Source organism: Suncus etruscus, chromosome 2 (genome assembly GCF_024139225.1).
Source record: "Suncus etruscus isolate mSunEtr1 chromosome 2, mSunEtr1.pri.cur, whole genome shotgun sequence".
NCBI classification, from domain to species: Eukaryota; Metazoa; Chordata; class Mammalia; order Eulipotyphla; family Soricidae; genus Suncus; species Suncus etruscus.
Genome location: NC_064849.1, coordinates 112,700,428 through 112,719,180, shown reverse-complemented (window position 1 = coordinate 112,719,180; position 18,753 = coordinate 112,700,428). Strand labels below are relative to the sequence as shown.

General features: G+C 39.9%; 1 protein-coding gene and 1 non-coding gene across 3 annotated transcripts in view; one reads left to right on the top strand and one right to left on the bottom strand.

Annotated features, from left to right (window-relative positions):
• Positions 1–18,753, top strand: part of ARL15 (ADP ribosylation factor like GTPase 15) — a 468,816-nt gene that overhangs the window by 96,064 nt on the left and 353,999 nt on the right. The window lies entirely within an intron of this gene.
• On the bottom strand, positions 9,519–9,625 carry LOC126003044 (U6 spliceosomal RNA). The gene has a single exon (XR_007493588.1). It is a non-coding gene; the product is annotated as a U6 spliceosomal RNA (small nuclear RNA).

The window sequence follows — 18,753 nt, the reverse complement described above, 5'->3', positions numbered from 1 at the left end:
GGGGCCTCATACACATAAATAATTTTTATATGCTCTGATAATTAACTTGGACAATGAAAAAATAAAAAGGTGCGTGTTCCTCCAGGATATTTTTTCATCATTCTGTTCACAAGGAGATGGATTTTAACTATGGAAGGATGAATTTTGTGGTGGTTCCGAATTTTGCTAGGTAAGCATCCATAGCTTTGAGAGAACCAGCAGTTGGAGTCATAGACTTTGTGCCTATCATCTATGGATGCAATTTGGGGGAATTTTTTTTTAAAGTTATGCCACAAGTTACTACTATTATCAACCTTTCCTTTTTCTCCTTTTCTGACTTTTCTCTGCTTTGCTTCCTCTCCTCACAATCTCACTCCCTTGCTGATTTTCTCTGCTTTCTGCCTTTTTTCTTCTTTACATGCAGATAACCACTAGGATTTTGACAGTATTGGTTTGAAAACAAAACTTAGATTAATGAATAAAATCCTTTGATGATTTATTTCATTGATATTTTATTTTAAAAAATGTTTCTCACCCTTTTGTAGTGATTGTCTTGGTTGCTGGTTCTAGTTTTGAAGACAGGTAATGTTTCAGGCCTTTTAGTACTTGAGCTGTTGTCTGTTGCTGTTCATAGCACACCTCACCGTCCTTTCCATAGAATAGCATTGAATCTGAAACTTGATGCATTTTGATTTGCTTTCCACCCCCTCCCACTCTGATCTTCTGTAGATTCAGTGCAAACAGTTTTGTGCAAGCAGACGTGACCTAACTCTGTTCCCTGCATAGAGAACTATTCAACTTTACTTTTATGTGTTTTGAATACTGCCTCATCTGAGACTGTGACAGCAATAAAGTATGCATGGCCAACCTTATTTTAATAGCGCAAGAGAGCTGCTTTTAATTAATAAGTGGATCTCTTTATGTCTGGGGTTTTCGGTTTATTTTGTGGTTCTTTGGCGTTCTGCAATTATGTGGCCTAAAAGGACTAAGTTAGTGGAGACTCGCTCCTTTTAAAAATCTGTCATTTACATGTTTCGTGTCTATAATCTGTGTGCAGATTATTGCCTTTGAGAAAGGAGAAAAGCAGCAGTGGCAGTTTCTCTCCCCCTTTACAATGGTAAAAGCTCTGTAATTCATATTTAGGTCGTCATTAATAAATAACAGTGTGAGTCCACACTGGTAGAAGATAGGTGTCTTCAGAGGAGCTCAGGCTGCTTTTAAAATACCTTCACAGTGCGTCCCTGGATCCCTCCTCCTCACATCTAACACGACTAAACATTGGTAGAACTTGTATAAAGTTTCTAGGTATCTTCTAGGTTATTGAAAAAAGTGTGCCAAGTCTCCTGCATGCTGGTACTGCATGATCATGTGGGACAGGTGCAGATTTTAATTGTGTTCAGTCAAATTTAGGATTTCAGCATGTGCCCTGATGTGGCCACCATGGGGTCCTGTTGGGCTTTCCAGGCAAAAATCTTGGACCAGACTTGGACATGGAGTGGACCCAGAGAAACGGTTTCCTTGGTGTATGTGTGAAAGTTCTGGAACTGTTTTCTGATTCACCTATGAATGATGCCAACCTGCCTTGCTTCTGTTGCTTGGTGAACTGCCTTCTCCAGAAGATCTGTTCTTTCTTTCTTCTACCCGGGGGAGAAGAGTAAGTCTGTTTTGTAACATTGGAAAGAATTCTCTGTGGGGACTTGAGGGGTCCACCAGTAGAGGTCCAGCTATCTTCTGACTAACATATTAGTCACCCAGTTAATCTGTGGGTCACTTCATACTTCAGGCTCACATTTTAGGAAAAAATATTCATATGTATAAAAAGAAAGGTAAAAGAAAAGAAAAAAAGTAGTATTGGGGGGGGGGTTAAGTTACACCGGGTGGCACTTAGGGGTTACTCCTGGCTTTCCGCTCATAAATCACTCCTGGCAGACTCAGGGGAATCTGGGATACCAGGATTAAACCTAGGTTGGTTGTGTGCAAGGCAAATGCCCTACTCACTGTGCTATCATTGCTCTGGCTCCTCCAAAAGGTAGTATTTTAAAATCTAGTAGAATAGATTAAGGTATGATGGGTTGACACCATCGGATGCTTCTCTACTGATTTCCATCCCTCTTCAGAAATATATTGTGTCCCTCTAGTGCCAATATCCTCCCCCATAGTCTGGGTGACCCCCTGCACCCCTTGCACTACATCCTCCATCACTGTACCACACAATCTTGCCATCTGGCTCCAAGAAGAAACTTGGGTTTGCTTCCTTTCTTTAGAGGAGATGTCTTTAAAAACCCAGAGACAACAATGTGGATTTACCGGCTTTCCCATTACTTCTCCCCCCCAACCCACCCCTGTCGCCACCTCCGACCCCTGACCCCGGCCAAACCCTTACGCAAAGCCTAGTTGATTTTCTAGCCTGGGTCAGTCAGCTCCCTCCTCTGGGAGACTGTGCTGCGGAGTGGTGGTCGCTAGATGGCAGTACTGTTCCACAGCAGCCTTGCAAAATACTCAGAGCGATTTCATCTCCGGCCTAATTTTGAAAATGCTTGATTAGCTACGTGAAGCTGTGTTTGGGTGATTTTTTTTTTTTTTTTTGCTTCTAAACATACAGAATTATAGCCACAGTCTGAAATAAAGGCATTACTGGTAGACAACATGATTATTAGTTGTAATTTAATCAGTTCAACATGGGGAATGGCATATAGGTTTTTAATTATATTTGTAGAAACAGTCTACACAAATGCATAAAAAGTTTAACAAGAATGATTATGATTTCGCACTTATTTTTTCTCATGTTCTCTCTTTGATTCTAGCGAGGGTTACAGCTGATCATTATGGCGAATCATCTGAGATGTGTTTTTGTGCATGTGTTGGTTTTGATTCTTATAGATTTACACATCTTTCTTGCAAATAAAATATATTTTAATCCTTGCTCTATACTAAGTGATATGTGCACCAAAATAGCTAATATCTTTATAGTTTTTTTCAGAGAGTTCGGGGAGTTCCCTGTCCTTGCTGAAGGATAGGTTATGACCTTAGATTAATTTTTTGCAAGCAGGTCTTTAATGTGATCCAATTTTTATTTGTGATTCAGAGCAAATTATACAATAATTAATTATTTTAATTTAGATACAAAAGCACAATATATGATCATCATTTGGAATGAAAACTTACAAAATCAATTGGCAATTAACATATTTTCTGTTTTAAGATCATGTCAGGGAAGATTTTATGTATTATAGTTTGAGAGAAATGATAGTTTCCCCTTTATTTTTTAGGAAACATGATGTTTCTAATAATCCTCTATAGAAGAATATATATTTTGTAAATTGCTTTAGAGAAGATTTTTATTTCAAATTGAGAAGAAAATTTTGAAAACTCTGCCATAATTGTTTATTTTCTCTTAAAGTTTGCATCTAGAGCTGCAGAATGACTGCTTGCAGACTTAATCTGATATTTTGCTTTAGGACACTAAAAAAATTGAAGTGTAAAGATTTTTATTGTTTTCTTAAAAAGGCTTTACCAGGTAGAGGTGACAGGGAAGGCATGTGTACTGCTAAATCGGAGGGTTCTGTTTTGTCAACCATTTTAAATACTTAGCTTTGTGGATATTCCAGTAGTCGAGCGCCTGTTTAAACTTACATTTGAAGTAGAAGTCCTAGTCTCTGATCTGGGAGGCAACTAGTAATACAGCATGCAAATCCTGAGAGTTTGGCTGATGGTTAACCCCTTGACATTCTTAATACAAAGATTCACTTACATTGTGAGCGTGTGTGGACAGACACACACCCACACACATGTGATGTAGAAACAACCATTGTAATTGCTGTAAAATAAAAGGGCTTGGTGGGAATGTGTGCATAGTCATTCATGTTAGAGTTTGTGAAAGTTGGGGACATAAGCATTTTCATATCTATTTCCTAGCAGAGATGGCCAGAGTAAATGACACATTCATAAGCTCATTTTAGTTTTTTAGATCATTCCAGCTGATAAAGCCAGTCAAGAAGCAGGACAATCACATTTTCTTGGTGGCATGACACTCTGGTTGTAGGAAGAACTTCCTTTGTGCCGGAGAAGTTTGACTCACAGAGTGGGGAGGATTAAACAGAACTCTGTCTTTTGCAATTGAAGTCGGGCTGTTGAGTGATACATTTTGAAAGAGTCGCTTAAAGTTTTGAAGAAGCAACATATTGACTACAGTTTTGCTGTCAAAGCAAATACATAAAGACCCTTAGTCATTTTTGCTTTGGGAAATACCTTGGGAAAAGTGAAAATTCTTCCCCGTTCGTCTGGGCAATAGAGATTTCTTTAGCCAGGGATAGGATGAAGGTGGATTCCTCCCCCCTACCCCCAAACCCCCAAGGCTTTTGTTTCTCTTTTTACAGACAACCAGACTTGCTCCTAGGTTTGTAATATTTAAAGGAGTTCAATGGGAGGCCCCTGATTCTTTGATCTGATGTCACAACCGTTGTTTAATGAGAAAGGTTTTTTAATATTGTGAAGAATATTGCATATTTCTTCCGGCTCTGTCCTACATACGAGAATGTTAGCTCTACACCTTGGGTCCTTTTCTTTGATTCCCTGTCTGGAGTTGGCGAATTGGCTTCGTGGCCCTCCTTCCCACCCCCCCTCCCTCCCCGGGCCGAAACAGGTAATTACAAAGGTCCTCAGATCAATTTTGGTAAAGGGGCACCCTGACGGGGACCATGACTGAAGTGTGACATGAGCCGTTTCCAATACAATGGGTGGCCTCGCATTCCTCTGGAAGCCAAGCTCATTAAATATTCGGTTCCTTTTTTCCCCCTCCCCTCCCCCCTGGTGCACTTAGCTTGAGTCGCCCTAAGTCTGGGGTTTCTTCACTCAAGACTTAGGAAAATTGCTTCGAGTTCTCAGATTGAATTTTTTATGTGTATGACTTCATGATAGCATTAGCATGTGCTTTGATCCATGTGTGAATGGCGCTGGGTCGGCGCTTATTGCCATATCCAGATGGTGTTACAGGGAACAAACAGTTGTGTTTTAGGATTTCTCAATAGACTGTCTAGACTGGCCGTGCAGCAGACAGATACAGCCTCCCATCAAATTAGCGTTTGTCAGATTTATGGTAATGGTTCACCAAAGCCTTCCTGTCATTGACATTAAGATTTACGCCTCCGAAGTTATTTTGTCTTCCACAGAATATAGCTTGTGATTGCTCGGATTTAAAAAAAAAAAGAGAGAGAAAGAAAAGAAAAAAAAGAAAGAAAGAAGTTTAAGACAGAGAAGTCGTGCTGAATGTGAACTGTTTCTGAATGGGAAGGAAAAGTATAAAAGGAGGCTGTTGGAGCTGTGGCCCGGCCTGTATTGATCAGGGCAGGCCCCGCCCCACCCGCGCCCAGTGATCAGAAGGGCGCCCTGTGCTGCCTGGTGTCTCCCATTTGCCCCGGCTGGAAAGAAAAACATCGACGTGGGTGACTCGGGCCAGATTTTGCCCTTTCATGTTGTTCCTCGGGGGTAACGTGATCTGCTGCCCCTTCGCGGTGGGAATAACCTTTTGACAGGCCGTGTGTCCTTGCTCAGTGGAAATGTTTTCCCAAGGCTGGCCAGGCCGCCTTTGATCATCCCTCCCTCCAGTGTGGGATCCCAGCTACCGTGCCCGGCCAGAGACATGGGCTCTTGCTTGGATTTCAAGCAAGGGACGATTTCAAGTTGGTACATAAAGCCCAGTGAGAGGGATTAGGGAAGGGCCAGGACACTTCAAGTTTTATAAACTTGGTGCCTGTCTCTTTTGCCTAACTGGGTGCAGGGTTGTATTTTGCACATTTTGGGTACAAAGCCACATTCTGGTAAGGGGATGAAGACGTAGATATCAGCCTGCAGTTGCTGAAGTTCACTGCTTTTTTGAGGCAGATGTTGAGGCCCCAAGATCCCATTCCCAGGCCGACTTGGCTGTGGCAGACAGTTTATGTACAATGAAATAGGCTTTTGTGGAGGTGAAAAGCACCAGCACTGGTCCTTCAAAGGAAGTTTTTGCACTGACCAAAGAATCAGCATTTGGGGCTGCAGAGAATGGTAAGGCACGTGCCTTTGCTGACCTGGGTTCTATCCATGGCATCCAATGTCAAGTCCCACCAGGAGTGATCCCTGAGCACTGCCTGGTATGCCCCCCCCCCAACCAATCAATGAACAAAAGAACAGAATGGGCATTGGGGAAACCTCTGCTAACCTTTGGTATATCAGGATTGAGCAGTCCTATTTAGTGAAACATCAGAATCCTCCTAGAGTCTTTCCTGGCACACAGTACTATTGGCCTGGTGTGGGCAGAGTTGCAGCCCGCTTGGATAAAGCATGAAAGAAGCCTTCGCTATCACACTCACTTATGCTCTGGTACCTGGTTTCCCTTTCATACCCAATTCCTTTTCTCTCTTCTCTTCTTCCTTTCCTTTTCCTTACTTTTTTGCTTTTGCCACACAATACTCATTAGGTAAATGGATCTTCTTTTGAGCTCTTTCAATTTTTTTCCAGGACTGTAATTTATTGTTCTTTTCTGTAAGTAGATGTGAATGTTTTAGATTTGGGAAGTCATTCTTTTTGGCTGTTTGCTTTAGTTTTTGGGTCACACCCAGCAATAGATAGGAGTTACCCAGCTCTGTGCTCAGGAAATATTCCTGGTGGTGCTCAGAGGGACCAAGCTCGGGGGACCATCTGGGATGCCAAGGATCAAACTCAGGTTTGGTTCCTGTTAAGCAAGTTTCCTACCTGCTGAATTATCGCTCCAGCCTCAAGGGGGAATTATTCTTGATGCTGCATGAGCTATCTGTATATACCCATATATGCTGATGGTTTTTATTTCTTTTTATGTTCTAATCAAAATATTATTATAGGGGGCCAGAGCAGTGGCGCAGCAATAAGGCATCTGCCTTGCATGCACTAGCTTAGGACGGACTGCAGTTAGATCCCCTGGTGTCCCATATGGCCCCCCAAGCCAGGAGCGATTTCTCAGCACATAGCCTGAAGTAATACCCCTAAGTGTCAACAGGTGTGGCCGTAAACCAAACCCAAAACAAAATATTATGATAAGTAATATATTTGGGCTTACAGTATTATTGTACTGCACTTATCTCCAGAGTGCCTGTTTCCACCACTGTCCCAATGTCCCATTCTGTCCCCTTCCCCACTCAGTTCTGTTGGAGAATCTTAGGGTTTGTTTTTATTGGCCATTGTCTAGTCCTTTTCTATGGACTTAATTTTTTTATTTACTTCTTTATTCTATCTTTATTCTTAATTATTATTTACTTCTTTATGGTCTTTATTTTTATTTACTTCTTGGGGTTTCATACCGGGAGGTGCTCGGGGCTTACTTCTGTCTTTGTGCATATGTGGTTTAGGGATCAAACCTAGAGTGCAAGGCATATGCCCTACCTACTCTGTTTTTCCAGCTTCACTCGGTAGTATTTATAGACTGTGTATAAATGACCATGAGATCATCTGGTATTTGCCTTTTTCATGACTTACTGTACCTCACATGACTTCTTCCAGCTCTATATTGTAGTGAAATGCAAGATTTTATCTGAGCTTGTAGTTGAGAAGTATTCCATGATATATATAGACTAGACTCTTCAATCCTCATCAGTTCTTGAATATTCTTGTCTGTTGTAAATAATGCTATGAGTGCATATCATTGTGCCTATGTCTCTTTCAGTGTTTTCGTTTTCTTGGTTTAGATATCAGGTTCTATTCAAAGACTTCACTCATATATGTGTTCAAATATAGTGATATAACAAAAAGTGTAATAATTGGTACTTAAACAGAACAAATCAAAATAACAAAACAATGGGTGTTCAGTTTTTCCCATTTTTCAAATTTTTAAGTATTCAATTAAATACACTAAATTACTATCATTTTTTTGCATTTATTTCTACTTAATTGAGGATATATTTCTTACTAAATATTAGACCAATTATTGAAAAGAATTTTATCTCTTATATGACATTAAAACTAGAAGAATTCCCTCCCAAAAATTGAAGAACATTTTTGTTATAAGCAGAATTTTTCTCCAAAACTACTTCTGTCTTTTCCTTCTTCTCAGTTCTCATTTTTCTTTGTCTTCTTTATTCCTGGTTTGCTCAAATTTGTTACGAGATACTCATTTGTATTCTTTTTGGAAAAGTGTATTTCTTAAGGAGTTTAATACTTAAAAATTAAAATATTTATTTATAAATACAAATAAATTCTTTAAATCCCCGAGATGTAGTTACAAAGTTGTTCATGACTGAACTTCACTTCAATATCTTTTTATTTGAATTTTCACTTTACTGTTAAAAGGATGATACTTGGACCAGCATGTCAGTAGTCTCATTAAATATACCTTATCATTGTTAATAATTTACTTGGAGTTCTGGTAACCAAGGGCTTTATTGGGGAGCACGCTCAGTTAATAATCGATTAATAAATTGGTTTTAAAAAAAAGAGTGTGTTAGTACCTAACTATAATAGTTAACTATTTTGAACTTGAGAGCTATTTCTAGTTTGTTGTGACAAACAGTATAATTTTTACAAGACACATTTATAGTGTTTTTAAAACGTTAACTACCTTTCTTACACATGTATTCTCTTGGAAACCGGGAGGATTGAACAGTGTGCCAGTCTTTCAGCAATGTGTGAAAATTTATTTGAATAAAATCCTTTTATTGAATAAAATCTGTAGTTGGAGACTTGACTCCCTGGGAATTCTCCACCTGTGGGTTTAGAGCCTATTTTTAGAATGAGATTTCTCACTCTGTATGTGATGCTAGACTTGCTCAGTCAGACAACATATCTAAAGCCTCACAGGAACTTGCAACTTGAGCATATAGAGTACATGACATTGGACAGCCTTCATTTTCCAGTTGGAGAAACAGAGGCATGGCCAGGTGAAGAGATCAGATCACAGCTGACTGTCAGGGCCATTTGGTTTTGGTGCTTTTTCCTTATTCAGTAATGACCTGGAGATGCTCGAGAAGATTACTCTTATTTGGTTATCTCCTATTTCCCATCCTTACTCCCACCCAAAATGCTTCATCTCCTATCCTATATTAGTTTGAAGACTAAGAAAGCACAATTTATTTGAATGGGAAAAAAGGGGGAAATAATTAAAATCAGTGCAACAAACACCTGTTTTTTCAGGGTTTGAACACTGTGATGCTGGAAAGGAGACTTTCCGTCCTCCAACCTTTTGACCATGTGCACCAACCCTTTAAGCCAGCTTCCTGACTCTTTTTTGTTTGTTTGTTTTTTGTTTTTCTCTTTTTTCTTGGTGTGCCTCCCATCAAAAAGAAAAGAAAAGAGGAGAGAGGAGGAGAGGGGAGAGGTGAGGAAAAGAGGAGAGGGAAGGGGAGAGGAGGGGAGGGGAAAGGAGAGTAGACAAGCTCTCTGACTCTTATGCTCATCACCATTTACCCCTTCCCACTAAAATAATCCATTTCACTTGAGGCAACAATATTCCTAGGCCCAGGCACTCTATGTAGATTCCTCTTCACCACCCCTTACCCAGCAACATAAGATCATTGTTTTTTTGTTTTGTTTTGTTTTTAAATATGGAACGCTTCACGAATTTGCGTGTCATCCTTGCGCAGGGGCCATGCTAATCTTCTCTGTATCGTTCCAATTTTAGTATATGTGCTGCCGAAGAGAGCACAACATAAGATCATTGTTAGATCCAGCAACACTCTCGGACCAGAGCATTGTTGTACAGGAAACATTTTCTTCCACTAAGCTTTCTGTTGATCTTTCCCCTCTTATTTTATTTTTAAAATATGAGGTGAAGATTGTGTACATTGTATGACTGTAACTCTATCATGAACAAATCTGTTGGGGGAAAAAAAACCTGTATTATGAACAACAATGTAAACACAATGTCTAAAAAAGTTAAAAAGAAATATGAAAGGGGCCAGGAAGATAGCATGGAGGTAAGGCATTTGCCTTCCATGCAGAAGGACAGTGGTTCAAATCCTGGCATCCCATATGGTCGCCTGGGCCTGCCAGGGGTGATTTCTGAGCATAGAGCCAGGAGTAACCTCTGAGTGCTGCCAGGTGTGACTCAAAAACCAAAAAAAAAAAAAAAAAAAAGAAAAAATATGATGAGAACATGAGCATATTTCCTCACCATGGTACGCAAAACCCACATCAGCTCTAGAAGTGCCTGATAGAACTGCTCTCTCACTCACGAATAAGAAAAATTTGGTCAGTGTTTTAGGTCTGTTGGTAGATTTTATAGACTTAACTGATACGTACACTTCCAAACACCACCATCTCCCTACTCCCCATAAAAATTATATTTTTCTGATCTGGTAGAACAAGGTGAAAACTGACAATAATGCCCTCTCTATACCATTGGAAATATTTGTGCATACCAAATAAATTGCTCATCTGATAGGGGAAGATAAACTGGAAGTATGATCCTAATTTCAGTAATAGCTCTAATTAGACAGTCTGTCTCTGAACAATAAAGAGAACTTACCTAGATTTTACATGAAGTTAGAATATTCCCTTATGCATGAATAGTAAGATAGATAAAAGTGGCTACATAAACATACATATATTTTAATACTGGTTCCTGAAAATGTTAGATAACAATTGTTGCAGTTTTATGGCTTACCCAGCTGTGACTGCAGAAAGAGCAGTAGGAGACTGAATTAACCCAGAATCTTTTTTGATGATGAAGGGTGTGGGGACCCCAAACAGTAATTGGGTCCCAGGGTCTTCAATGAGAGAATTGAAGAATGCTGTGATGTGATGCCATCACTGTGTCGGAGTACAACAGCGTCACACTCTTGGGCCAGAACTGGTGATGAGCCAGAGGCCAGAAGTCCTAGGGACTAACTTCCTGACTCCTAACCAGAAATCTTTGATTATCTTAGATTTATGCTCTATGCCACAGCTTTTTAATCTATGAGGAAAGTATGGAGGTTCCTGTACTATCCACTTGTCAGAAGAAAAAATCTTGAGCCCCCTGGAAATCTACCTGCTATAAGTGAACAGACTAGGGCACCTCCCTCAGTGGCCATCAAGGCAGCATCTTCCCCCTCTGGATTGTTCTAGTGCCCACTCCAGGGGGACCCCCAGAGATGCAATGGGACAGTCCACTTTGGGTAACACTGGGGGAACGGCCCTTATTTTGTTTAACTGTAGGAATAGGGTCTCTTCTCATTTTAAGGTGTTTGTTATTTTAAAAATTCTTTAGGGTGGCTGGAACTCACTTGAAGATTAGTTCATTCAGACAGAAAAGCAATAATAACCACAGCATTCACCACAGAATTCCAAGAGGGCTATTTACTTCCAATGATCTTTTAATTTTAAGACCCGATGCCTCCAAGGTTTTGTCATTGCATAGGTTTTTGTTTTTCTTCCTCCCACCCCCTTGAGGGATGGAAACATTTTGGGTGCAATGTATTCTGTGATCACAGTACTGTATTCTGACCTTCAGAACCAGTACATTTCTCTGTGCATGTGATTTTGTTGGAATAACTAGGTTGTCAGAACACTCTTGGAAGTATGGGTTTCCAAGGAAGTAGCAGAAGAAAAGTAGTTAGAAAGTTAGAGTGGATTCCAGTAAACATGAATAACACCAATACATGACCATTTAAATTAAAACTCTTGCCTTGTTTAAGAAATTATAGTCCACACAAGGCAAATTTTTAATTTGATTAGGGAATTATGTGATAACAAAGCCTATGTCATGGAATCTTACTTTTCCAGAGTGAGTGTATTCTTGTTTTATACTAAAGATTCTTTAAACAAAGAAACTTTTTATGAATTATGTTAGTTACTTCCTTGGCTTTTGAATTATGCTTATTACTTTCTTGGTTTTTGAGTTTACATCAAAGATCTAAATTTAAAAGAACAAAAGTTTTGTATTAAGACGCAAAAAACAGATTACCTTATTTTTACCACTTTGCTCCCCCCTTCTTTTCAAGGAACTGTCTCTTTAGCTATTGTGAAAAGTATCTTCTAATTAACGTTCTGTAATGCTCTAACTCACTGTGTACCTTATATTTTGAAGAGAAAATTGTAATGTATAAAAAGATAGTTGCTTGCTTCACTTGTTTAAGGGGGAAGTTATGTTGTGAATAATTAGATGTTAAAAATTAAGAAAGTCTGCCTGTTTAAGCCTTTGGAAAAAACTCAAGTGCTAACAACAGTTCACATTTTAACCTTTTTATACAGTTTGTCTGGCCTGCATCTAGGTACTCATAACCTGAGGGTGCATTTTTCTGTTTCATTAAACGTGCGCTTTCAACTAAGAAAAACCTTGTAGTTTTAAAGAATAGAACCACCTATGCAATAAAATATAAGCATGCATGATTTTCTACTAATGTTTCAGAGATATAGGAATAAATACTGAGTTCTAGTCCATATCTCTTGCTTTTATATTAGTATAGAATGTTCTTTATCTGGGCCATATGGAAACAAAGTTTTAAAGATCAAATACATTTTTTTTTTTTTGGTTTTGAGGTCACACAGGCAGTCTTAGGGGTTGCTTCTGGCTCTGTGTTCAGAAATTGCCCCTGGCAGGCACGGGGTGGGGGGTATATGGGATGCCGGGATTCGAACCACCGTCCTTCTGGATGTAAGGTAAACGCCCTACTCCATGCTATTTCTCCGGCCCCAAAGATCAAATACTTTTGTTTTAGTGTGGACCACTTCTAGCAGTGTACTTGCACTATGGCAAGCTGGAGGCACAAGTCAATTGGACAGTGCTGGGGATGAAATTCTGGGCCTTGCTAGTTTTGTACTGTACCATTAAAGCCATGTCCCTGACTTTGATAGGACTTTCATTGAATATATGAAAACCAGTGGTTTACTTTGGGATTTACTTGCTTTACTTTGGGATTGTCTTGTGCTTTCACCTTGATTAACTATTTGCTGATATTTTTATTAAATTCTACTAAATTGACTAAATTGTATGTGGGCCATATATGGGCCATACCCATATATGCTCAGGGCTTCTTCCTGATACTGTGCTCAGGAATCACTCCTGGAAGGACTGGGGCGGAGGGAATTTATATGAGGTGCAAGGGATCAGCCCCAGTAAAAAAATTTTTTAGGGGCTAGAGCAATAAATAGCACAGTGGGTAGGGCATTTGCCTTGCATGCAGCCAACTCAAGTTTGATGCCCGACATCCCATATGGTCCCCCAAGTTTGCTAGGAGTGATTTTTGAGCACAGAGCCAGGGGTAACCCCTGAGTGCTGCTGGGTGTGGCCCAAACGCCAAAAAATTTTTTTTAATATGTATTTCTGTGACTCTAAATACACAATTATGTCACTAATGGTAGATTTTTCTTTCAGTTTTAGATATTTTTTTTGACTTTCTATTTCTAGCTACCTCAGTATATCCCCAAATCATACCCTTCCATTACCTTACCTATTTCTCCTTTTAATTTGATTATTCTCTAATATGATACCTTGAGAAACATTCTTTATCCCTGTCATAGGCGATTACTGTTCCTTTGGTTTAGCTCTCTTTTCTCTCCAGCCTTGCCATTTTTATTTCCTATGGTCTGCTGTGTTATATGTGTTTCCGTTGGGTCCCCAGTATTTCCACTCAGTATTTTCTTCCAGGCATGCTGAGCAAGTGACCTTTCTCCCAGAGCTTTGGTTGACTTCTACCCCAATACTTGTTAGAGAGACTGCTGCTGATTTTGGCTCCCAAGCCCACTTGAGAAATCATTCTTGGGGGTTCCCGATAGGACCTCACAGGTTCTTGCCTCTTTCTCTTTTGTAATGTGTCCCTAAGTGCAGTGGAGATCCAATGTTCCTGAGGATTGACTTATTGGGCTTAATGGTGTAGATTTCAAGGCTGCATATAATTTTCCCTTGCAGTTATTCTTTTGGGGGTGAGCAGGTGGTACATATTCGGTTGTGTTCAGGGATCATTCCTGGATGTTTGGGGGGGATTATCTGTCTTTTGAGTTTCCACTATGCTTTTCAGAGGAGCAAAGTTATTTTAACCCAGGATGCATTGCTTTGCTTTTGTTTGTTTTGGGGTCAGACCTAGCTATATGCAGAGCTTACTCCTGGCTCTACATTCAGGGATCACTCCTGGCAGATATGGGGCAGGGACACCTGGGATGCTAGGGACCAAACTCTGGTCTGTGGCGTACAAGGCAAGTGCTCTACTTGATGTCCTGTCGTTCTGGTCCCCAGAACTCTGCTTCTGGTTTGTTTATTTGGTGATATTATTTGTTTAAATTTTAGTTAGACACTCTAGTCTTCTAAAATGGACTGTGAGTCCTTTCTTCACTAGCTGTGCTAGGTTCTTTCAGTGTGATAGCGAGAAACTTCAGTTCTGTGATGCTTTTCTTGAAAGCCTCACTTCCTCCTTTTCCTTAACTCTCCTAGAACAAATCCCTGATTTTCTTAACTTTCCTTGTTTGTTTGTTTATTTTTGGGCTATGCCCAGTGGTTGTCAGGTGTTACTTCTGCCTCTGCATTTAGGGTTTATTCCTGACAGGTTTGGGGGAACCATATGTGATGCCAGGGATTAAACCTGAGTCAGCCACATGCAAGGCAAATGCCCTACTGGTGCTATTATTGCTCAGGCCTCTGATTTTCTTGACTTTTTTTTTTTAGTTTTTGGGCTACACCCAGTGATGCTTAGGGGTTACTCCTTGCTCTGTGCTCAGAAATCCTCCTGGCTCGGGGGACCATATGGGACACCAGGGGATTGAACCACTGTTGGTCCTGGATCGGCTACAAGGCAAATGCCCTACCACTGTGTCATTACTCCAGCCCCTAATTTTCTTAACTTTTTTTTTTTCTTGGGTTTTTGGGTCACACCTGGCAGTGCCCAGGAGTTACTCCTGGCTCTACTTTCAGAAGTCACTCCTGGCAGGCTCGGGGGACCATATGGGATGCCAAGATTCCAACCACTGTCCTTCTGCATGCAAGGCAAATGCCCTACCTCCATGCTAGCTCTCTGGCCCCCTGATTTTTTTTTTAACTTTTGTGGTGCATATTTCATCTTTGTTTTCCTGTTGTATTTGGTGAGAAGGGTTCTAAAATTCATCTCTAATTTTTATTAAGAATAAATACAAAAGTTTTATTTGTAGTTTAATTTATGTCTAGTTCTCCCCCTCTGTGTAAAGGACTCCTTGTTTTGTACCATTTTGCTGCTGTTCTTGTGAATTGCTTCTTTAAACTTCAGCACTGCTCCATCCCCGCCCCTCCTTATTAGGGCTCTATTTTATTAATGGTTTTCCTTAGATGCCTGGCAGTTCTTGTCTGCCTGTTCTTATCTTTGAAAACAACAGGGCACATAAAGTTGTTGGGGGGGGTGTCTCTGTGCACAGGTGGGACTTATCTACCACAGGTTTCACCCTAGAGGTATTTACTCGCTTTATTGAGGAGGCCCCAATAATTGTACCTTTAGGTTTTTCTCTTTGGGACTGATGGGATTCACCTAAGAAGAATTTTTCAGGCTCTCACCTGGAGAGACTAATACGCCTGGCTCCCAGAGCTTTCAGAAGGGTCAGGGATGGCAGTATTTCAAGTTTCACTTCTTCCCCCACACAACCCCTGCTGTGATCTCTAGCTCGTGATGTTAGGTTCAGATGCTTTTCTCCCTCTTTTTCAAGGAAAAAGTGGAAAGGGTGAGCCTGGGCAGTTGCCTCGTTTTGTGAAGTGAAGGGCAGGAGAGAGGATTTATTGTCCTTTTCTTCAGGGATGAGGGCTCCACACCCAGAGGTGCAAGGGAGCAATCCTGGTGTTCCTATAAAGAGTGCTTCATCTCTGCAGCCTTCTCTGTCCTTCTTTTAAGGATTTTCAATTGATTCTCCTGTTTTTTTTCTGTTCCATCTTCACCTTGGTTTTTAAGTGGCCCTCAGATGCCACCAATCCCCAAACTATTTGGGGCTTCTAGGGATACAGCTGATTTGTGTCTCACCTTTCCCTGTGCTTGTGTAGATCATGCCACTGGCTCAGTTACCATTAAATTTTTAGCTTTGCTGATCCAAAAAAATATTGCTATTTTTTAAAAAAACAACAACACCCCAAAACCTGAAAAAAAAATGACAGTTGAGGGCTGTTTCTGGGGAAGGCAGAACAAAATACTGTTTGACCCACCACTTTAAGGTCTTTCCCATTTTTTTCTAATTATAGATTACTTTCTTAGTGGGCAGTTTAGTCAGAAAGTACATGTGTTCTGTAAGCTGCCACACAGGACAGAGACCAAGTTTCCTGAATGGATGCTTGGACATGGTAGATGCTTGTGCCTTTTGCATTTTTAGGAACAGGGAGAATTTTGGGCATCTTTCATTTAGAAAGTGTTCTAAATGCATGTGGTCAAGATGAACATCCCCTCTAGGGTTTTTTTCTTTTCTCTCAACACTGTTGCTAACATTTGTTGTTTCCAGTCTTTTTTTTTTTTTTTTTTTTTTGGTTTTTCAGGCCACACCTGTTTGATGCTCAGGGGTTACTCCTGGCTAAGCGCTCAGAAATCGCCCCTGGCTTCGGGGGGGGGGGGGGACGGGACCATATGGGACGCTGGGGGATCGAACCGCAGTCCTTCCTTAGCTAGCGCTTGTCAGGCAGACACCTTACCTCTAGCGCCACCTCACCGGCCCCGTTTCCAGTCTTTTTTGAGACAATTTTTTGAGAGACAATTCTCACAGATAAAGGAGATATTTTATCTCAATTTTTATTTGAATCTAATAATCTAATAAATGATACCACTTTAAAAAAGAAAGATGGACCCTTCCCTATATTTCACCACTAAAATATCATGTTCTATTTTTAAATACAATTAAAATTGGGGGTACATGTAGAGAGATAATAGGATACCAGATAAAGATACTTACTTGCCATACATGTGGCAACCCGGGTTTGATCCCTGGCACCCCAGAAGTACCCCAAACTCTGAGCTCAGAGTGATGCCTGGACTTAGAAGCTGGACTTAGTAAGCTCTGTGCACCACTGCAAACAAATAATAACAAAAATTAAGCTTTCCTTGGTTGTTGCTTTGGTATTACAATCACATTTATGTTTTTCTTAGGGCTTATTCCTGACTTTTTGCTTAGGGATAATTCTGGCGGGGCTCAAGGGACCATAAAGTAATGCTAGACATTGGACAGGCATCAGATGTATTCAAGGCAAGCACTTTACCTGCTGTAACTAGCTCTCTGGCTCCAGCGTTATGGTCTTAATGTGTAAAGTTACTGCACCTCACCACCACCAAAGTACACAAGACCTTGTGCACTGCTATCCTTATGTCACTTCTAGGTAGTTTTTTCCCTGCATCTTACCCACAGCTGCTTAGTTATTTCACTTTTGTAATTGAAGACCAAGATTTGTCATTTGATATTGTTTGCTCTCTTCTTTTTATTTATCTCTATATCTCAGATGCTGAGATCATTTGGTTCAAGTTGCAACAGATTATAAGATTTCATTTTTCCTTGTAGTGTTCCTATATAGTATCCTATAGTGTGTACTTATATCACAAAGCCTTTAACCGTTCACCTGCCATTGGACATTTCCACCCCCTGGTCATTGTACTTAAGGGCTACAATACACATAGGTTGTATATAGCTTTTTGAATTAATGTTTTTGTGATTGGTAGATATCAAGAAGTAGAATCACTGGAACACATTGAAGCTCCAGTGTTGGAAAATCTTCATAGAGGATGTTTACCACAGAGAATGATTTGAATGGTATTCCCACATTAGTTAATGAGCTTTTTTTTTTATAACACATTCCTATCAACCCTTATTTCAGTCTTTATGATATATGCCATTCTCATTGGTGTGGTCTAATATCTAATATAATATATATTATTAATAATATATATTATATACAAATAATATATATAATATAATATATATAATATATAATATAATATCTCATTGTCTTTCTGATTTGCATTTCCCTGATAACAAGGGACACTAAACATTTTATCATGTACCTGCTGGCTATTCATTTGTCTTCATACAGAAAGTAGCTGTTAATCCTTCCCTTGTTTTGAAAGTGTTCATGCTTTTTTGTTGTTATTATTGAGCGTTGTGTGTGCTTCATGTATCTTGCACATTAGCCCTTTTTCTGCTGTATGTTATTCAAATATTTTTCTTTCTCCCATTCTGTAAAGTTTGGCACATTTTTAAAAATACTCATAGTGGTTGGTCGTACCTCCCCACTCCTTTTTTTTTTTTTGCAAAGAAAAAAATTTCATAAAATCTGCATGGTGGCTTTTAAGCACTACTAGGCCAGAGCATGGTAGCATCCAGCTCCATTGGCAAGTTTCACTGGGCCCTGAGCACTAACATCCTCATTGTTGCTCTAAACTTGCAGTGCTCACAGCATGGCTACTTGCAGCCTGCTTCTTCATAGGGCATAGCAAGATATTTGTCTGGTGCCACTTTAGCTGCCCTCTTTTCTTGCATTTCATTCTCTTCTTTCTCTGATTGTTCTTACTCTGTCACAAAGTTTTTTCCAAATCCTATTCCAGTTTTTCCTCAATACTCATACAATTGTAGTTCCTTCTCTCTGGAACGTTTGTCTCCTCATTCTTTTGTCAGACCACCTCTTCTCTGTTTTTCAGCTAAGCCACGTTGTGTGCTGATGTTTTTCAGCAATATGCCCCTAACTCCCTATGTAAATGATCTGTGCTAAACTTTTTAGGAACATCCCACCTTTTTTCTTCGTAGCTTTTCTTACTATTAACATCAATAATTGTGGGTTGTTTTTCCCCTCTAAAGCTTAACCTCTCCTGTAGACTTTAATTTTCATAAAAACCTGGTACATCATCTTTTCAAACAAAAAATTTTTTATTATAA